Source organism: Schistocerca nitens, chromosome 3 (genome assembly GCF_023898315.1).
Source record: "Schistocerca nitens isolate TAMUIC-IGC-003100 chromosome 3, iqSchNite1.1, whole genome shotgun sequence".
Taxonomy (NCBI): domain Eukaryota; kingdom Metazoa; phylum Arthropoda; class Insecta; order Orthoptera; family Acrididae; genus Schistocerca; species Schistocerca nitens.
Window position 1 is genome coordinate 596,401,001 of NC_064616.1, and position 13,581 is coordinate 596,414,581.

Below are 13,581 nucleotides of genomic sequence, written 5' to 3' on the forward strand. Positions count from 1 at the left end.
AAAAATTGGGGAAATTTTTATTAAACGACCCTCATATCAAGAAAGTACCGGAAGAAGTATTTGGGTTTTAGGCGGGTAGTTCGAAGTGTCACTGCTGCTAACCTCCTCGTAGTGTTCCATTTAGAGATTCGGAATCGCAACGAGCTATGGGTATACCGTGGCTACTCCATCTACTTGATCAAGGATCACTCCGTTGCACTCGAAGAATGTGATGGTGAGTGCTTCTTCGAAGAGTTTTGTTCACATACTGTATTTTATATTTTGCTAATTATATCTTCGCTTTTGTGAAACCGTAATGGGAAAAAAAGTCTATTAAATTTGGAAGAGGAATGGGGAAGACGCCGGTTTGTGGACCACATGTTGTTAATGACCGTCCTCGTTCCTCGTGCGGAAGTGAAAGCCACGAGCTGGAGAGCCTCGAACCGCCCGGTTTTGCATTACGGCCGCTCCTTGCAGCCCACACCGCCCCGGAACCCTGCAGGCAGGTTTCCAGCACCGGCGTGCCCGGCTCCGAAGACGCCACAAATTCCGCAGGTCACACGAGCCATCGCGCCTAAAGCCCGGTATATGAAGACGGCTCCAGTGAAATTTGCGTCCATACAAAAATCTGTGAAATTTGCACCCAGTGTTCCTGGAAATTACCTGCTGACTAAAGCACGGACTGCCTGCATCCTGAAAGTCCTCGCCCACCGGAAATGCTCCATATGCCCGCAGTGGATTTCTGTACAGCCCTGTTCGAGTCGTGTAAACTCCGCCAAGCAATGTAAACATCCTGGGGAAGCAAGTGCGCCACAAGTGGTCGAAATAGCGTTCTTCGATAACCCTTCCTACACAAGCATATTGCAATGGTTCTAGTTGTTCGAAAGTTTAAATCCTGCTTTTCCTTCTTTAATGAAGCACATTCTGTCCTAATATGAAAAATCATGTTATGTATTTTCACTTTATAATTTTGTTTGTTTGTAATTACGTAAGTTATTTTCTTATGCTTACTCTTACCTTTTAAAGAGTATCTTAATATACAGATTTTTAATGCTCATATATCGTCCACTTCGCAACACTGACAATGATACGCAGAATTATAATATACACAGAAAATCCTTTTGTGTCTTGAAGTCATGTAAAGAGACACGCGCATGCAGCACTGAGTATGGGAGGAGAATCTATGTACAGCGTATGTCACCTACACAGGATGTAACTCAGTTTCCTTCACAAACGTGTAGGAATTGTAGTGGGGATCAAGACGGTTAAGTTTAGCATAGGAACTCACATCCGAAAACGTACCGCTTTCCCGCTACATACAAAATACAAAATCTTACGTTAAAATCTCCCGCATTTTCGGCGCCATTGACTTGGGTATTACGTACGTCATTCACTGGTCAAAAAAATGCTTCAAATGGCTCTGAGCACTATGGGACTTAACAGCTGAGGTCATCAGTCCCATAGAACTTAGAACTACTTAAACCTAACTAACCTAAGGACATCACACACATCCATACCCGAGGCAGGATTCGAAACTGCGACCGTAGTGGTCACGCAGTTCCGGACTGAAGCGCCTAGAGCCGCTCGGCCACACCGGCCAGCTTCACTGGTCACCTGATGTCCCATGTCCACTATACATGTCATTTACTTGAGCTTTAGATCTGCTTAGAGATGTTTGTATCTGCCATTGTGATTGTGATCTTTTCTCATACTGTACTACTGTACCCGTCCAGGGCGGTTTGTAGCTGCTGTTGTGCTTGTGGTCCTGGTTCATAGTAGTAGTAAACATTCACTAAAGTACAAATACAATACAGCTCGGTGAAATGGGAGGGCTGCTCGTCTGTTGTATGTGGGCGTTTTCCAAACTGCCAGACGCTTTCGAACCCCCTCTTTTTTACGGTGTACCAGTGGACCTCGGAGACCGGTCTTTTGCAAGCCGGAGTGGTCGTGCGGTTCTAGGCGCTACAGTCTGGAACCGAGCGACCGCTACGGTTGCAGGTTCGAATCCTGCCTCGGGCATGGATGTGTGTGATGTCCTTAGGTTAGTTAGGTTTAAGTAGTTCTAAGTTCTAGGCGACTGATGACCTCAGACGTTAAGTCGCATAGTGCTCAGAGCCATTTTTGAGACTGGTTTTCACCACTAGCAGGGCCGACTGTGGTGTTCCGCGGCGGCGCCGCACTACCGGGTTTGAAGAGGCTGTAATCCATACAGTGGAATGGAACAGGACACGACGACTAGTACCAGAAACACATTAAGTAGACTGCATGTGGATCACCAAACTGTCTGGCATGTTTGTATGCTACAGCTGTACCACCCAAGAAGGTTCGGGCATTATAGCCACAGGATTTTGCGTCACGAGCTCACTTCTGCAGGTTGTTTATATTATGTCTCAATGCTCGTCGTCAAACATTACGTCCAGCCTTGTCGTCAAATATGGGGTGTCTGGAAATCGTTCGCACTCGGTTCGCTAGACAAACATACAAACAAATCGTTACAATGATTTTTATTACAAAAAGAAAAGAAACAATACTTAACTTTGCAATTGCACAGATGTGTCGCAATCAAAGGGCGACTGACGAAACAACGAATCTTCTTCAGTACAAACAATTCCAATTCTGTGCTACATAGGGTGTACAAGCGAAGTCACTAGAGTTCAAGCCTAATCTTGAAGCTGCTATTCAACTGGGCCGCGACCAGTCGGTCGCGACGATTATGCCTCTTCACAAAGGGTCCGCTGCTGTCGCGTTGTCGTCCTGGAGGGAGGTCCGGCCAGCGTGCGATTGACTGACTTCTTCTCACAGCCATCTCTTCTCTATCGTTCCCGACTGCAGTGCCGGCGCTTGACTTTACGCCGTAACAGTTTATAGTCTGAACATTTGGCTGGGATTCCGAAAGTGGTTCAAACGGCTCTAATCACTATGGGACTTAACATCTGAGGTCATCAGTCCCCTCGACTTAGAACTACTTAAACCTAACTAACCTAAGGACATCACACACATCCATGACCGAGTTAGGATTCGAACCTGCGACCGTAGCAGCAGCGCGGTTCCGGACTGAAGCGCCTAGAACCGCTCGGCCACAGCGGCCGGCTTGAGATTCCGAGATGGACGTGTGCGTGTACTTACGATTCGTTGATGGCGTACTGTATGGACTCTAGGAAGATGTGCCACAACATGTGGGTCAAAACGTGTGGTTTCAGCACGATGTACTACCACCTCATTTTTCACGTGCGTCTGTGGTACTTGTAATGTATATAAGATGTGTAACAATACTAACTAAAAGTCCAGGATTGTGCTCGTATGCAGAGTGTAACTAAATTCCATTCACAAACTTCAAGGACTTGTAGCTGGCACCAAGATCGTTAAGTTTAGCATAGGAACTCTTGTCCGGAGACTTACCGTTTTTCCGCTACACGCAAAGTACCACAACACACGTTGCTCTCAGGTAAGGTACTTCCGTACGTACAAGATCGCCAATCCCTTATCCTGTAGCATCCGTCGCAGCCAAAGGAGTCTCGTAAATCAAGGACTTTATGTGAACAAACGGGTAGAAGTCTACTGGGTCGAGAGAACGTGTAAGACAAGGAATCGGGCCACCACGACCTTTGCACTATTGCAGATAATCTCGATCGGAAGTGAAAAACGAGGTGGCAGGACATCGTGCTGAGACCACACGTTCTGACGCTCATGTTATGGCTCATCTTCCTAGAGTCCATACTGCACGCCATCAAAGAATCGAAAGTACACGCACCTGTGAGATGTAGTGGAAGAAGGTATGGACCCGTCACACGTCCATCTTGGAATCCAAAGCTGGCCGCTGTGGCCGAGCGGTTCTAGGCGCTACAGTCTGGAACTGCGCTGCTGCTGCGGTCGCAAGTTCGAATCCTGCCTCGGGCATGGATGTGTGTGATATTTTTAGGTTAATTAGGTTTAAGTAGTTCTAAGTATAGGGGACTGATGTCCTCAGATGTTAAGTGCTATAGTGCTTACAGCCGTCTGAACCATTTTCGGAATCCCAGCCAAATGTTCAGACTATAAACTGTTACGGCGTAAAGTCAAGCGCCCGCACGGCGGGAACGATAGAGAAGAGATGGCTGTGAGAAGAAGAATTATTCTAGTGATGGACACAGGAACAGTTCATAGCCCCAGGCTGAGTCATGGTGCAATAGTTCTGCTGAAACTGAAATAACACTGGGTGTGTCACAAGGTTCAAATGGTTCAAATGGTTCTGAGCACTATGGTACTTAACATCTGAGGTCATCAGTCCCCTAGAACTTAGAACTACTTAAACCTAACTAACCTAAGGACATCACACACATCCATGACCGAGGCAGAATTCGAACCTGCAACCGTAGCGGTCGCGCGGTTCCAGACTGAAGGGTCTAGAACCGCTCGGTCACCGCGGCCAGCGTGTCACAAGGAAGTGGAATATGACCTTAAAAGTTCTCAGTATACATAAACTATTTATCAGTTAAGATCAACAACGTTATAATATTGTACATTGATGACGTTGTAGTATTGTACCATAGGGCAACATGTCACCACTGAACGACATAAAGAATTTGCAGAAAGACCTGGACCAAATTCCCACTTGGAGTAATGAATCGGAATACTCTTTAAATTTGGAAAATGCGATATAATGCCTATAACAGAAGAAAAGTGTTAGTCGAGAATGCAAGGTAATGCTCATAACGAAAAGAAAAAAGTCAATAGTATCCTATTATAATATTAGTCATGAACTTCTTATGCACATCATACCGTATAACTACACTCTAGATGTGATGTACATGTACAGGGTGACGCACGAAATGTGTTACCAATTGTTTCTTTCACCATTTACGACGCACATTAGATATCCCGCTGGGATCTCTACAGCAGTACCAGCAGAGCTTGGAAAAACAAATGAGTTACGAAATGACGTGTAATTCACGATACTGCCGCTAGGAGACCAGTAAGCAGCAATGGCTGACAATGGAAGACTGACAACACAGCAACGATCGGCAATTGTGTTACTTTTTCATGAAAAGAAAAGCCTTGTTGTGACTCAGAGACGTTTTCGACAACAGTTTAACACACGATGGGTGCCCTGTAAGAAGACCATCCACAGGCTGTACGATAAATTTGTACAGGAAGGAACAGCACTGGAAGCGAAGCGACCTCGGCCTAAGCCTGTTTGTTCGCCGGAGAATATTGAAGCGGTACGAATTGCTGTACAGAGAAGTCCCAGGAAATCGTGTAGAAAGGCAGCAGTGCAACTGGGAATATTCAGACGCGCCGTTCAACGCATTCTTAAAAGTGACCTCCATATGTACCCATACAAGATGACCTGTGCACAGAAACTCACTGAAGAACACAGAGACTACTGTTTGCTCAGTGGGCGGAGGATAGGGCAGAAACTCTCAACAACGTTTGGTTTTCAGACGAGGCGCATTTTCATTTAGACGGTGTGGTTAACAAACAATGTACCCTTTTGGGCCACTGAAATCGCCACAAGCGCTTCATGAACGACAACATTATGCTCCGAGGATTAAAGCGTGGGCAGCAATTTCCAGTCATGGACTTACTGGACCCTTTTTCTTTGAAGAAACTGTGAACAGCGAGCGTTATTTGAGCATGCTTCGCAATAGCTTCATTCCACAGCTTCTTGCTACTGCCTTGCCCTTCAACACGCAGTGGTTCATGCGAGATGGAGCAAGGCCACATACTGCAAACACTGTTTTTACACGAGCATTTCGACATGCGGATCATTTCACTCAGGTTTCCAGGTCGCTTCAATGACGGACAGAATTGGTCCCCCAGTAGTCCAGACCTCAATCCATGTGACTTTTTTCTTTGGGGGTACCTAAAGGAAAAAATTTTCGCGAAACTTCCATGTGATTTAATGGACCTCAGAAGATTTATTCTTCAAGATTGCAGTGAAATTGCGGAAGACATGTCCCGTAGGGTAATCACTAACTTCAGTGTTCGTTTGAAGGAAGTTAGGAAACGAAATGGTGGACATATTGAGCATGTGCTGAGTTAGAACAAATCTCCATGGACGGCTCTTCATTGCAGTATATGTTCCTTTCAGACTGTATTGACGATAAAGCTTATATTCAAAAAGAAAATGGTAACAAATTTCGTGCGCCACCCTGTAGATGTGACGTGCATGTACAGACAAACAGATGATTGCAATTTCTGAATAAAATTGTATGACTTATTCAAGAGAACGAGCTTCAAAAACACAACAATTCAGTAACGCGTTGCTCCACCTCTGCCCCTTTCGCAAGCAGTTACTCGGCTTGGTATTGATTGATACAAATGTTGGATATCCACTTGAGCGATGTCGTGCCACATTCTGCCCAACTGACGTGTTAGATCTTCAAAACCTGAGGTGGCAGGAGGGCTCCGCCCATAATACTCCAACCGTTTCAACTGGGAGAGCTCTAGTGACCTTGCTGGCCAAGGCAGGGTTTGGTAAGCGCGAAGAAAAGCAGTGGAAACCTTCGCCGTGTGTGGGCAGCCATTATTTTCCGAGAATGAAAGCCCAGGATGGCCTGCCATGAAGGAAAAGAAAATAGCATGGAATATCGACGACGTACCGCTGTGCTGTACGGGTGCCGCGAATGACAACAAAACGGGTGCTGCTACGAAATGTCACCACAGACCATTACTGCAGGTTGCCGGGCCGTGTGGCGAGCAACGTTCAGGTTGTCTGCCGGCCGAAGTGGCCGTGCGGTTAAAGGCGCTGCAGTCTGGAACCGCAAGACCGCTACGGTCGCAGGGCATGGATGTTTGTGATGTCCTTAGGTTAGTTAGGTTTAACTAGTTCTAAGTTCTAGGGGACTAATGACCTCAGCAGTTGAGTCCCATAGTGCTCAGAGCCATTTTTTCAGGTTGTCTCCAAAGAGGTCTTCGCTGATCATCAGGGCTCAGTTCAAAGCGGGACTAATCACTGGAAACAATTCTACTCCAGTCAATGAGATGTGTCCAGAAACGCCTGCGACAGTGGTGGGATAGCAACGTGACTGTCGTCCGTCATACGGGCCGACAACGTGGTGTAGGGTGACATTTCTTTTAATAGCAGGGTCCCTTTGTTTGACATCCGCGACAACCTTACACCACAACGGCATGTCGACGATATTCTACGACCTATTTGTCTCGCCCTTCATGGCAGACATCCTGGGCTTACATTTCACCAAGATAAATCCAACCCACACACGGTGAGTATTTCTACTGCTTGTCTTCGTGCTTGCCAAATCCTGCCTTGGCCAGCAAGGTCGCCGAATCTCTCCCTAGTTGAGAAGGTTTGGAGCATTATGGGCCCTCCAACCAGTGCAAGATTTCGTCGGTCTAACGCGCCAGTTGGACAGAATTTGGCACGAAATCTCTCAGGAGGACATACAACAACCCTACGAATCAGTGCCAAGCCTAAGAACTGCTTTCATAAGGGCCAGAGGTGGTACAACACATTTTTGACATGCTCAATTTATGAAGCTCTTTCTCTTGAATAAATCTTTCAAGTTTTCATCAGCTGTAATCATTTAAGAGGGTTATTCGAAAAGCAAGGTCCGATAGGTCGCGAAATGGAAACCAGTGTAAAAATCAAAAATGTTTTGTTTACAAACAGTTAGCTACAGCTTCCAGCTACTTATCTACACACTTGTCGTAGCGTTGTACCAATCTTCCAATACCCTCGTTATCAAAGGCAGCCGCCTGTACTTTCCGCCAGTTCTATACGTCGGTCTGCATAGCCAGTGGTTCATGTGAGCAGATACGAAACTCAGTGGCAGCCAATCACAGGCTGTATTGTGAGTTATCAAACACTTCCCATCGAAAACGCTGCAGGAGTATCTTCATTGCCCCTGCAGAGTGCGGCCGAGAATCGTCGCGAGGAACGAAACGTATGACAGTTATGTTATGTGTGCTGCATGACATCAGGCAAAATAGCTCACCTGGCCCTCATACTTAGCGGGAGAGACTACTTTCTAGCCATCTTTACGCGCTCACTGTGCTCTCAGAACTGAAGAGAGAGACGTGATGCGATCTACAGGCATACTGGACACATCTGTGCAAAGCTTCATCATATTTTCACTGTGGTTTCCATTTTGTGCCCAATCTGACCCTACCTTCCGAATAGCCCTCGCACATTTGTTTTAGTGTATTTGGGGCTAATACTAAAAATGGATATGGAATGGGACTATCACGTAAAATGAGTGTTAGGGAAGGCGAATGGAAATTCGTTGGAAAGATTTGGGAAGTGCAGTGCATATGTAAAATAAGTCGCATAGAAGCCACTAGTGTGAGAAGTACTAAATTACTTTTCGAATGTTCAGGTTTTTTTATCAAATAGGCATTAGAATAAAGATGAAAAAAATGAAGTTAATAAAAAAAAGTTCAGTAGGTTTCTGCAGCAAAAAGGGAAAACGAGAGAACTTTAACCGAGAGAAAAACAGCAAGGCAGCAGAGGCCGCTGATATGGTGCGACCTGACGAGCAGCTGTGCAAACAAGCAGAGGCTGGCGCCCCGGGCTCTTCTCACACCAACTGCTCAACTCTTAGTCTGCATCGCCTCGTGCCACAATCCGGCTCTCCTGAGAAACTTTACTTTACAACCGGTTTCTACTCTTCTGCTTTTATTTTTTTTCCTGTCTGTCTGTCTTCAACTGTGCCAAACACAAAAGCTCGTGAGTTTATTCTATGACTTTGGCGAAATAAGTGTCTTTTGTAGACGAGAATTTCGTACAAAAAATAAAAATATACACTGCCTGTCGAAAACATTGGAGCACCCAGAAGGCATAGTCGGAAGTCGATGTAACATAGTACACCTACAGTAAATGTCGGGTGTCTAAATGATCATATTTCCAATTCTCTGTGACAGGTAGAACGGCCACCAGTGAGCATTAGTGATGTTTGTAGTTAGTGTTGTTAGCGGACCCGATAGGTCTATGTAACTGGCGTGACAGTATCAAATATTGATTCATCAGTGCGAAGGACACTGGGATATCGAGTACTCGTGTGAGACAGAGTTATCAGAACCTGACAGAATTTGAAAGGGGCCTCCTTGTGAGTCTCCACCTGGCCAGTGTATCGAATCTAGACTTTTGGCACATTCCGAAGTAACAGTGGCCCGATGTTGGGCTTCATAGGAACGTGAGGGAAGGAATACTTGTCGTCAAGCTTCCGGCCGACTACCTCCAGGGAGGATCGCCGTATTGTACTCCAAGCACATCTTACCCCTTCACATCTGTCTCTGTCACCCTAGAACATGTAATGGGCTCTCTGCAATTTTCTTTGTCATCTCACACCATTGGTCGAAGACTGGCTGCTGCTGGACTAGGGAATTACCGTCCCATGTGTACGCTGCCTTTAACACCGCAACACAAACGGCTGCATTTGAATTGATACTGTGACCGAAAATCATGAACTGCTGATGAATGGCGTCGTACCGTGTTCAGCTATGAATCGTGGCTCTGCATTATTTTGGATGACCAACGTCGGCGAGTATGGCGGCGATCTGATCACAGATCCCATTCTTTCAATATTTTGGAGAGGCACAGCGTTGTTACACGTGGAATTATTGTGTGGGGAGACAGCGGGTATGACATCAGCTCACGGCGGGTAGAGGGAACTCTGACGGCACTACGATATGTTACGGACATTTTGCATCATAATATACCTCTCATGTGACAGTAATGTGGTGGCATTTTTCAATATGACAATGCTCGTCCACAAATGGCACGTGTCTCTGTCAACCAACTGCGTGTTGCTGAGGTACTCCCGTGGACTCATGCATCTACATCTACATCTACATTTACATAATTACTCTGCAAAGTGCCTGGCTGAGGGTTCTTCGAACCACCTTTAAATTACTTCTCTACCGTTCCACTCTCGAACAGCGCGCGAGAAAAACGAACAGTTAAATCTTCCCATGCGAGCTCTGATTTCTCTTTTTTTATGATGATCATTTCTTAATATGTAGGTGGGCCCCAACAAAACAGTGCCACACTCTGAGGAGAAAGTTGGTGATTTAATTTCGGGACAAGATCCTGCCGCATCGAAAAAGTCTTTCTTTTTTTTTAATTACTGCCACCCCAATTCGTGTATCATATCCGTGCAATTCTCTACCTTATTTCGTTATAATACAAAACGAACTGCCGTTCTTTGACGTTTTCGATGTCCTCCGTCAGTCCACCTGATGCGGATCCCACACCGCACAGCAATACTCCAGATGAGGGCGGATAAGCATAGTATAAGCAGCCACTTTAGTAGACCTGTTATATTTTCTAAGTGTTCTGCCAATAAATCGCAGTCTTTGGCTCTGAGCACTATGGGACTTAACTTCTGAGGTCATCAGTCCCCTAGAACTTAGAACTACTTGAACCTAACTAACCTAAGGACATCACACACATCCATGCCCGAGGCAGGATTCGAACCTGCGACCGTAGCGGTCGCGCGGTTCCAGACTGTAGCGCCTAGAACCGCTCGGCCACTCCGGCCGGCAAATCGCAGTATTTGATTTGGTTTTCCTCGACATTATCTATGTGATCATTCCAATTTAAGTTATTCGTACTTGCAATCTCTACATATTTAGTTGAGTTAACAACTTGTAGACTTGTGAGATTTATCGTGTAACTGAGATTTAGCCGGTTCCTTTTAGTACTCATGTGGATGACTTGACATTTTTAATTATTTAGAGGCATTGTCATTTTGCAGCATATAAATATCTTGTCTAAATCATTTTGCAATTCTTTTTGACCATCTTATGACTTTTCAAAGCAGTAATTGACAGTTCTTTGTAAATTTTACTCGAATTTGTAATCACTGAAATAACATAACATATCCTCTTAACCCGTGAAGTTTCATTTTGTGTCCTCCTTCCCTCCTGGACGCCTTACTCTTTTGTCAGGTGGTGTACATCTAAAACTAAATAAACAGAATCGTACACACACACACACACTGTAGCGTTCTGTAAATGGGTCGAGGACTTTAACACCCTTTCCTGCGTTAGCGAGCACAGGTGAATTATGTTGTGTGCTTTCATTTGTATTAACATTATGGTAATGTGCATTATACAATGAGGTGACAGAAGTCATGGGATAGCGATATGCGCCATATACATATTACAGCAGTATCGCGTATACATGGTATAATAGGACAGTGCATTGGCGGAGCTGTCATTTCTACTCAGGTGATTAGTGTGAAAAGGTTTTCGACGTGATTACGGGACGCACGACGGGAATTAACACACTTTAAACGTGGAATGATAGTTGGAGCTGGACACATGGAACATTCTGTTTCGGAAATATTTCGAGATCCAGAGTATCAAGAGTGTGCCGAGAACACCAAATTTTAGGCATTACCTCGCACCACGGACAACGCAGTGGCCGGCAGCCTTCATTTAACGACCGACAGCAGCGGATTTAGAGTTGTCAGTGGTATCTGAAAAGCAACACTGCGTGAAATAACCGCAGAAATCAACGTAGGACGAACGACGAATGTATCCGTTAGGGCAGTGTGGCGAAATGGGCTATGGCAGCAGAGGGCCTTTGCTAACAGCACGACATCGCCTGCACCGCCTCTCCTGAGCTCGTGACCATATCAGTTGAAGCCTAGACAACTGGAAAACCGTGGCCTGGTCAAACGTGTCCCGATTTTAGTTGGTAATAGCTGATGGTAGGTGTGGAGTGTGGTGCAGACCCCACGAAGCTATGGACCCAAATTGTCATCTAAGCACTGTGCAAGTTGGTGGTGGCTCCATAGTGGCGTGGCCGGTGTTTACATGGAGTGGACAGGGTCCTCCGGTCAAATTGGACCGATCACTGACTGGAAATAGTTATGCTCAGCTACTTTGTGACCATTTGCAGCCATTCATGGACTTTTATTTTTATGAATGGCAACGCGGCATGTCATCGGGCCACAGTTGTTCGCGACTGGTTTGAAGAACATTCTGGAAATTCGAGTGAAAGATTTGGTCATCCAGATTGCCCGACATGAATCCCGTCGAACATGTATGGGACATAATAGTGAGATCAGTTCGTCCACAAGATCCTGCACCGGCAATACCTTCGCAATCATGGACGGCTGTAGAGGCAGCATGGCTTAATATTTCTGCACGGGACTTCCAACGAGTTGTTGAGTCCGTGCCACGCAAACTTGCTGCACTACGGCTAGCAAAACGAGATCCGAGACGATTTTAGGAGGTAATCATGACTTTTGTCACCTCGGTGTGTAAGTAACTGATGCTAGCAGTAGTTTATCGAAGGTCACTAGAACAACAATGGGTGTCAAGCGATTGGAAAATAGCCGGCCGCGGTGGTCTAGCGGTTCTGGCGCTGCAGTCCGGAACCGCGGGACTGCTACGGTCGCAGGTTCGAATCCTGCATCGGGCATGGGTGTGTGTGATGTCCTTAGGTTAGTTAGGTTTAAGTAGTTCTCAGTTCTAGGGGACTTATGACCTAAGATGTTGAGTCCCATAGTGCTCAGAGCCATTTGAACCATTTGAATTTGATTGGAAAATAGCAGAGATCACGCCTCTTTTCAAGAAAGTTTGTCGACTGATGCGCATAATTATAGGCTTACATCATTTTTAAGGTGGCTATAATTTCGCACCTTACAAGCACTCATCATACTTTGCCGTGATTTACAACCACATTAGGTATTATTTGTTAGGTGGTATATCGTATATATGAATATTTAAAGTAGATTGACATTGTCACATACGCGTTGTAAATAATTGTTAACGCTTATTGCATGAAAGGAGACGGAGTGTCTTTATTAGCATACTAGTAGAGGTTGGAATGGCAATGGAAATGAAACGACAGACAGAATTCAAGCCCTGGGTGGAAGGCCCACACAGGTGTGTTGATCCTGCTTAAACACGGGAAATAACAAGACGGACGTCGTAGCACCTAAGCGCTGGAGCACAATAGAGCCGCGACTGGCCGGTTTTGTAGCCGAACCAGAAGGATTATACTTCGGAAACGCTGAAAATCTTGGACACAAGTGAGAGGAACGAAGAAGCGGCACCTCGAAAACCACACAGGCTGTTTAATTTCCATGGATTTTTACTCAGAAGCATACCACTGGACGAGTATAGATTTTTCCTCGAAAACTTTCCGGGCTGGACGACAAAAGACTAAAATATGGTTGGTCGGCGTTCGGAAGAATCTATAGAGAGAGAGAATATTCCGTGGTTCCTGGAATATGATTTGTTTTCGGAATTACGATGGTGGGGAGCCAAGGCTTGCTGGGAAGCCAGCGCTGGAGAGACGCGGTTTTCCGTTTTGAGCTCCCGTGTGTGACGGTCGCTCAGTATCAGCTTCTTGTTGGTATGGACGGACTTGCTGTCTTTGCTCTCACGAGATTTTATAGTTAGAACGGTTAGGCACTGTACTGTTGTGAACTTATACGATTCTGGACTTGGCCTCCGGGTTGGAATTCGTCGTTGAGTACACAGCATTTAGTGATTGATAGCATTTCTTCTGCCTATACTTACGTTGAGACGTTATCTGAATTCCGTCCTTGTGGCTGGGAGTTCGCATTGTCGTCTGTGGAACACAGAGAGGAGAAGACAGTATTAGAGTATAGTAGTCACAGGACCGCCTTCAGCCGTCCTACTCTT